General features: G+C 46.4%; 4 non-coding genes across 4 annotated transcripts; all 4 read left to right on the top strand.

Annotated features, from left to right (window-relative positions):
- Nucleotides 1-1,845: 1,845 nt before the first annotated feature.
- Nucleotides 1,846-1,918, top strand: trnak-cuu. Its single transcript has one exon. It is a non-coding gene; the product is annotated as a tRNA-Lys (tRNA).
- Nucleotides 1,919-3,745: 1,827 nt separating this feature from the next.
- On the top strand, nt 3,746-3,818 carry trnak-cuu. Its single transcript has one exon. It is a non-coding gene; the product is annotated as a tRNA-Lys (tRNA).
- A 2,787-nt stretch (nt 3,819-6,605) lies between these two features.
- On the top strand, nt 6,606-6,678 carry trnak-cuu. Its single transcript has one exon. It is a non-coding gene; the product is annotated as a tRNA-Lys (tRNA).
- A 1,124-nt stretch (nt 6,679-7,802) lies between these two features.
- trnak-cuu lies at nt 7,803-7,875 on the top strand. The gene has a single exon. It is a non-coding gene; the product is annotated as a tRNA-Lys (tRNA).

The following is a 7,875-nucleotide window of genomic DNA, read 5'->3' as shown; positions in this document are numbered from 1 at the left end:
GGCTTACACTTGGACTGACGTGGCCCGGCTAGCTCAGTCGGTAGAGGCATGAGACTCTTAATCTCAGGGTGTGGGTTCAAGCCCACGTTGGGCGTCTCTATTAGCTCAATCCGTGGGACTTGGCTTAGAGTGAAGACTTGCTGGATTGAGCCCCTGAGCAACGCTCTGAAAGTCATGCTTCTTGACGCTGTACAATGCTACCCATTTAGGATTGGTTAAATCCAGAGGCCTAAATTGAGGGAGCATTAGCAAGGCCTGGACCCTAAATTTGGCTCACACTATAATTCTATGTGACTCAAAGTTTATCATTTACTCTTTTTACTATCTTCTCCCTTACGAAATTGAAGTTAAGGGATAATTAGCAAACTCAGGGTCGAGCCCCACGTTGGGCGCATTCCTATCGGGCAGCATTAGCTCAATCCATGGGGACTTGGCTTAGGAGTAAAGATTTTCTGGTTGGAGCCCCTGAGCAACGCTCTGAAAACGTCACTGCTCCCTTGACGCTGTACAATGCCTACCCATTCTAGGATGGTTAAATCCAGAGGCCTAAATTGAGGGAGCATTAGCAAGGCCCTGGACCCCTAACATTTGGCCCACACATAATTCTATGTGACTCAAAGATTATCATTTACTCTTTTACTATCTTCTCCCTTACGAAATTGAAGTTAAGGGATAATTAGCAAACTCAGGGTCGAGCCCCACGTTGGGCGCATACCTATCGGGGCAGCATTAGCTCAATCCATGGGGACTTGGCTTAGGAGTAAAGATTTTCTGGTTGGAGCCCCTGAGCAACGCTCTGAAAACGTCACTGCTCCCTTGACGCTGTACAATGTCTGCCCACTCTGGATTGGTTAAATCCAGAGACCTAAATTGAGGGAGCATTAGCAAGGCCTGGACCCCTAACATTTGGCCCACACTATAATTCTATGTGACTCAAAGTTTATCATTACTCTTTTTACTATCTTCTCCCTTACGAAATTGAAGTTAAGGGATAATTAGCAAACTCAGGGTCGAGCCCACGTTGGGCGCATTCCTATCGGGGCAGAATTAGCTCAATCCATGGGGACTTGGCTTAGAGTAAAGATTTTCTGGTTGGAGCCCCTGAGCAACGCTCTGAAAACGTCACTGCTCCCTTGACGCTGTACAATGCCTACCCATTCTAGGATTGGTTAAATCAGAGGTCTAAATTGAGGGAGCATTAGCAAGGCCCTGGACCCGTAATGCTCCCTGGGTGCTTTAAAGTGGCAGCCCATTCAAGGATGGGTTAAATGCACAGCCTCAAATTCGCATTTGGCCCACACTATAATTCTATGTGACACAAAGTTTATCATTTACTCTTTTTACTATCTTCTCCCTTACGAAATTGAAGTTAAGGGATAATTAGCAAAACTCAGGGTCGAGCCCCAGTTGGGCGCATTCTATCGGGGCAGCATTAGCTCAATCCATGGGGACTTGGCTTGGGAGTAAAGATTTTCTGGTGGAGCCCCTGAGCAACGCTCTGAAAAGTCACGTTCCCTTGACGCTGTACAAGCCTGCCCATTCTAGGATTGGTTAAATCCAGAGGCCTAAATTGAGGGAGCATTAGCAAGGCCCTGGACCCGTAACCGCTCCCTGGGTGCTGTACAATAGCTTCCCATTCAAGATGGATTAACGCAGAGCCTCAAATTCGCATTTGGGAAAATTTGGCCCAATACTATAATTGTATGTGATATATAAAGTTTATATTTATTATTTACGATCTTTGCTATCTTCTTCCCTACTAAATTAGAGTTAGCAGCTAACCACATTATCATGTGAGATTACAGGTTGTTTGAGAATTGAAGGGCTTACACTTGGGCTGACGTGGCCCGGCTAGCTCAGTCGGTAGAGCATGAGACTCTTAATCTCAGGGTCGTGGGTTCGAGCCCCACGTTGGGCGTCTTCCTATTAGCTCAATCCGTGGGGACTTGGCTTGGGAGTTAAGACTTGCTGGATTGAGCCCCCTGAGCAACGCTCTGAAAACGTAACTCTTCACGGTACAATGTCTGCCCACTCTTGGATTGGTTAAATCCAGAGGCCTAAATTGAGGGAGCATTAGCAAGGCCCTGGACCCCTAACATTTGGCCCGCACTATAATTCTATGTGACACAAAGTTTATCATTTACTCTTTTTACTATCTTCTCCCTTGCGAAATTGAAGTTAAGGGATAATTAGCAAACTCAGGGTCGAGCCCCACGTTGGGCGCATTCCTATCGGGGCAGAATTAGCTCAATCCATGGGGACTTGGCTTAGGAGTAAAGATTTTCTGGTTGGAGCCCCCTGAGCAACGCTCTGAAAACGTCACTGCCCTTGACGCTGTACAATGCCTACCCATTCTAGGATTGGTTAAATCCAGAGGTCTAAATGAGGGAGCATTAGCAAGGCCCTGGACCCGTAACTGCTCCCTGGGTGCTTTAAAGTGGCAGCCCATTCAAGGATGGGTTAAATGCACAGCATCAAATTTGCATTTGGCCCACACTATAATTCTATGTGACACAAAGTTTATCATTTACTCTTTTTACTATCTTCTCCCTTACGAAATTGAAGTTAAGGGATAATTAGCAAACTCAGGGTCGAGCCCCACGTTGGGCGCATTCCTATCGGGGCAGCATTAGCTCAATCCATCGGGACTTGGCTTAGGAGTAAAGATTTTCTGGTTGGAGCCCTGAGCAACGCTCTGAAAACGTCACTGCTCCCTTGACGCTGTACAATGCCTACCCATTCTAGGATTGGTTAAATCCAGAGGCCTAAATTGAGGGAGCATTAGCAAGGCCCTGGACCCCTAACATTGGCCCACACTGTAATTCTATGTGACTCAAACATTATCATTTACTCTTTTACTATCTTCTCCCTTACGAAATTGAAGTTAAGGGATAATTAGCAAATCAGGGTCGAGCCCCACGTTGGGCGCATTCCTATCGGGGCAGAATTAGCTCAATCCATGGGGACTTGGCTTAGGAGTAAAGATTTTCTGGTTGGAGCCCCCTGAGCACGCTCTGAAAACGTCACTGCTCCCTTGACGCTGTACAATGCCTACCCATTCTAGGATTGGTTAAATCCAGAGGTCTAAATTGAGGGAGCATTAGCAAGGCCCTGGACCCGTAACTGCTCCCTGGGTGCTTTAAAGTGGCAGCCCATTCAAGGATGGGTTAAATGCACAGCCTCAAATTCGCATTTGGCCCACACTATAATTCTATGTGACACAAAGTTTATCATTTACTCTTTTTACTATCTTCTCCCTTACGAAATTGAAGTTAAGGGATAATTAGCAAACTCAGGGTCGAGCCCCACGTTGGGCGCATTCCTATCGGGGCAGCATTAGCTCAATCCATGGGGACTTGGCTTGGGAGTAAAGATTTTCTGGTTGGAGCCCCTGAGCAACGCTCTGAAACGTCACTGTTCCCTTGACGCTGTACAATGCCTACCCATTCTAGGATTGGTTAAATCCAGAGGCCTAAATTGAGGGAGCATTAGCAAGGCCCTGGACCCGTAACCGCTCCCTGGGTGCTGTACAATAGCTTCCCATTCAAAGATGGATTAAACGCAGAGCCTCAAATTCGCATTTGGGAAAATTTGGCCCAATACTATAATTGTATGTGATATATAAAGTTTATTATTTACGATCTTTGCTATCTTCCCTACTAAATTAGAGTTAGCAGCTAACCACATTATCATGTGAGATTACAGGTTGTTTGAGAATTGAAGGGCTTACACTTGGACTGACGTGGCCTGGCTAGCTCAGTCGGTAGAGCATGAGACTCTTAATCTCAGGGTCGTGGGTTCGAGCCCCACGTTGGGCGTCTTCCTATTAGCTCAATCCGTGGGGACTGGCTTGGGAGTAAAGACTTGCTGGATTGAGCCCCCTGAGCAACGCTCTGAAAACGTAACTCTTCACGGTACAATGTCTGCCCACTCTTGGATTGGTTAAATCCAGAGGCCTAAATTGAGGGAGCATTAGCAAGGCCCTGAACCCTAACATTTGGCCCACACTATAATTCTATGTGGACTCAAAGTTATCATTTACTCTTTTACTATCTTCTCCCTTACGAAATTGAAGTTAAGGGATAATTAGCGAACTCAGGGTCGAGCCCCACGTTGGGCGCATTCCTATCGGGGCAGCATTAGCTCAATCCATGGGACTTGGCTTAGGAGTAAAGATTTTCTGGTTGGAGCCCCCTGAGCAACGCTCTGAAAACGTCACTGCTCCCTTGACGCTGTACAATGCCTACCCATTCTAGGATTGGTTAAATCCAGAGGTCTAAATTGAGGGAGCATTAGCAAGGCCTGGACCGTAACTGCTCCTGGGTGCTTTAAAGTGGCAGCCCATTCAAGGATGGGTTAAATGCACAGCATCAAATTTGCATTTGGCCCACACTATAATTCTATGTGACACAAAGTTTATCATTTACTCTTTTTACTATCTTCTCCCTTACGAAATTGAAGTTAAGGGATAATTAGCAAACTCAGGGTCGAGCCCCACGTTGGGCGCATTCCTATCGGGGCAGCATTAGCTCAATCCATCGGGACTTGGCTTAGGAGTAAAGATTTTCTGGTTGGAGCCCCCTGAGCAACGCTCTGAAAACGTCACTGCTCCCTTGACGCTGTACAATGCCTACCCATTCTAGGATTGGTTAAATCCAGAGGCCTAAATTGAGGGAGCATTAGCAAGGCCCTGGACCCCTAACATTTGGCCCACACTGTAATTCTATGTGACTCAAACATTATCATTTACTCTTTTTACTATCTTCTCCCTTACGAAATTGAAGTTAAGGGATAATTAGCAAACTCAGGGTCGAGCCCCACGTTGGGCGCATTCCTATCGGGCAGAATTAGCTCAATCCATGGGGACTTGGCTTGGGAGTAAAGATTTTCTGGTTGGAGCCCCCTGAGCAACGCTCTGAAAACGTCACTGCTCCCTTGACGCTGTACAATGCCTACCCATTCTAGGATTGGTTAAATCCAGAGGTCTAAATTGAGGGAGCATTAGCAAGGCCCTGGACCCCTAACATTTGGCCCACACTATAATTCTATGTGACTCAAAGATTATCATTTACTCTTTTTACTATCTTCTCCTTACGAAATTGAAGTTAAGGGATAATTAGCAACTCAGGGTAAAGCCCCACATTGAGCGCATTCCTATCGGGGCAGCATTTGCTCAATCCATGGGGACTTGGCTTGGGAGTAAAGACTTGCTGGATTGAGCCCCCTGAGCAATGCTCTGAAAACGTCACTGCCCTTGACGCTGTACAATGCCTACCCATTCTAGGATTGGTTAAATCCAGAGGCTAAATTGAGGGAGCATTAGCAAGGCCCTGGACCCCTAACATTTGGCCCACACTATAATTCTATGTGACTCAAAGATTATCATTTACTCTTTTACTATCTTCTCCCTTACGAAATTGAAGTTAAGGGAAATTAGCAAACTCAGGGTCGAGCCCCACGTTGGGCGCATTCCTATCGGGGCAGCATTAGCTCAATCCATGGGGACTTGGCTTAGGAGTAAAGATTTTCTGGTTGGAGCCCCCTGAGCAACGCTCTGAAAACGTCACTGCTCCCTTGCGCTGTACAATGCCTACCATTCTAGGATTGGTTAAATCCAGAGGTCTAAATTGAGGGAGCATTAGCAAGGCCCTGGACCCGTAACGGCTCCCTGGGTGCTTTAAAGTGGCAGCCCATTCAAGGATGGGTTAAATGCACAGCCTCAAATTTGCATTTGGCCCACACTATAATTCTATGTGACACAAAGTTTATCATTTACTCTTTTTACTATCTTCTCCCTTACGAATTGAAGTTAAGGGATAATTAGCAAACTCAGGGTCGAGCCCCACGTTGGGCGCATTCCTATCGGGGCAGAATTAGCTCAATCCATGGGGACTTGGCTTGGGAGTAAAGATTTTCTGGTTGGAGCCCCCTGAGCAACGCTCTGAAAACGTCACTCTTCCCTTGACGCTGTACAATGCCTGCCCATTCTAGGATTGGTTAAATCCAGAGGCCTAAATTGAGGGAGCATTAGCAAGGCCCTGGACCCCTAACATTTGGCCCACACTATAATTCTATGTGACTCAAAGTTTATCATTTACTCTTTTTACTATCTTCTCCCTTACGAAATTGAAGTTAAGGGATAATTAGCAAACTCAGGGTCGAGCCCCACGTTGGGCGCATTCCTATCAGGGCAGAATTAGCTCAATCCATGGGGACTTGGCTTAGGAGTAAAGATTTTCTGGTTGGAGCCCCTGAGCAACGCTCTGAAAACGTCACTGCTCCTTGACGCTGTACAATGCCTACCCATTCTAGGATTGGTTAAATCCAGAGGCCTAAATTGAGGGAGCATTAGCAAGGCCCTGGACCCGTAACCGTCCCTGGGTGCTGTACAATAGCTTCCCATTCAAAGATGGATTAAACGCAGAGCCTCAAATTCGCATTTGGGAAAATTTGGCCCAATACTATAATTGTATGTGATATATAAGTTATTATTTACGATCTTTGCTATCTTCTTCCCTACTAAATTAGAGTTAGCAGCTAACCACATTATCATGTGAGATTACAGGTTGTTTGAGAATTGAAGGGCTTACACTTGGACTGACGTGGCCCGGCTAGCTCAGTCGGTAGAGCATGAGACTCTTAATCTCAGGGTCGTGGGTTCGAGCCCCACGTTGGGCGTCTTCCTATTAGCTCAATCCGTGGGGACTTGGCTTGGGAGTTAAGACTTGCTGGATTGAGCCCCCTGAGCAACGCTCTGAAAACGTAACTCTTCACGGTACAATGTCTGCCCACTCTTGGATTGGTTAAATCCAGAGGCCTAAATTGAGGGAGCATTAGCAAGGCCCTGAACCCCTAACATTTGGCCCACACTATAATTCTATGTGACTCAAAGTTTATCATTTACTCTTTTTACTATCTTCTCCCTTACGAAATTGAAGTTAAGGGATAATTAGCGAACTCAGGGTCGAGCCCCACGTTGGGCGCATTCCTATCGGGGCAGAATTAGCTCAATCCATGGGGACTTGGTTTAGGAGTAAAGATTTCTGGTTGGAGCCCCTGAGCAACGCTCTGAAAACGTCACTGCTCCCTTGACGCTGTACAATGCCTACCCATTCTAGGATTGGTTAAATCCAGAGGTCTAAATTGAGGGAGCATTAGCAAGGCCCTGGACCCGTAACTGCTCCCTGGGTGCTTTAAAGTGGCAGCCCATTCAAGGATGGGTTAAATGCACAGCCTCAAATTCGCATTTGGCCCACACTATAATTCTATGTGACACAAAGTTTATCATTTACTCTTTATACTATCTTCTCCCTTACGAAATTGAAGTTAAGGGATAATTAGCAAACTCAGGGTCGAGCCCCACGTTGGGCGCATTCCTATCGGGGCAGCATTAGCTCAATCCATGGGGACTTGGCTTGGGAGTAAAGATTTTCTGGTTGGAGCCCCCTGAGCAACGCTCTGAAAACGTCACTGTTCCCTTGACGCTGTACAATGCCTACCCATTCTAGGATTGGTTAAATCCAGAGGCCTAAATTGAGGGAGCATTAGCAAGGCCCTGGACCCGTAACCGCTCCCTGGGTGCTGTACAATAGCTTCCCATTCAAAGATGGATTAAACGCAGAGCCTCAAATTCGCATTTGGGAAAATTTGGCCCAATACTATAATTGTATGTGATATATAAAGTTTATTATTTACGATCTTTGCTATCTTCTTCCCTACTAAATTAGAGTTAGCAGCTAACCACATATCATGTGAGATTACAGGTTGTTTGAGAATTGAAGGCTTACACTTGGACTGACGTGGCCCGGCTAGCTCAGTCGGTAGAGCATGAGACTCTTAATCTCAGGGTCGTGGGTTCGAGCCCCACGTTGGGCG

This window comes from Micropterus salmoides, unplaced genomic scaffold (genome assembly GCF_014851395.1).
Source record: "Micropterus salmoides isolate LMB-PRFRI ecotype aquatic unplaced genomic scaffold, ASM1485139v1 Ms_hic_scaffold_21, whole genome shotgun sequence".
Taxonomy (NCBI): domain Eukaryota; kingdom Metazoa; phylum Chordata; class Actinopteri; order Centrarchiformes; family Centrarchidae; genus Micropterus; species Micropterus salmoides.
The sequence above is the reverse complement of the archived record's forward strand: the minus strand, read 5'-3'. Positions and strand labels throughout refer to the sequence as shown.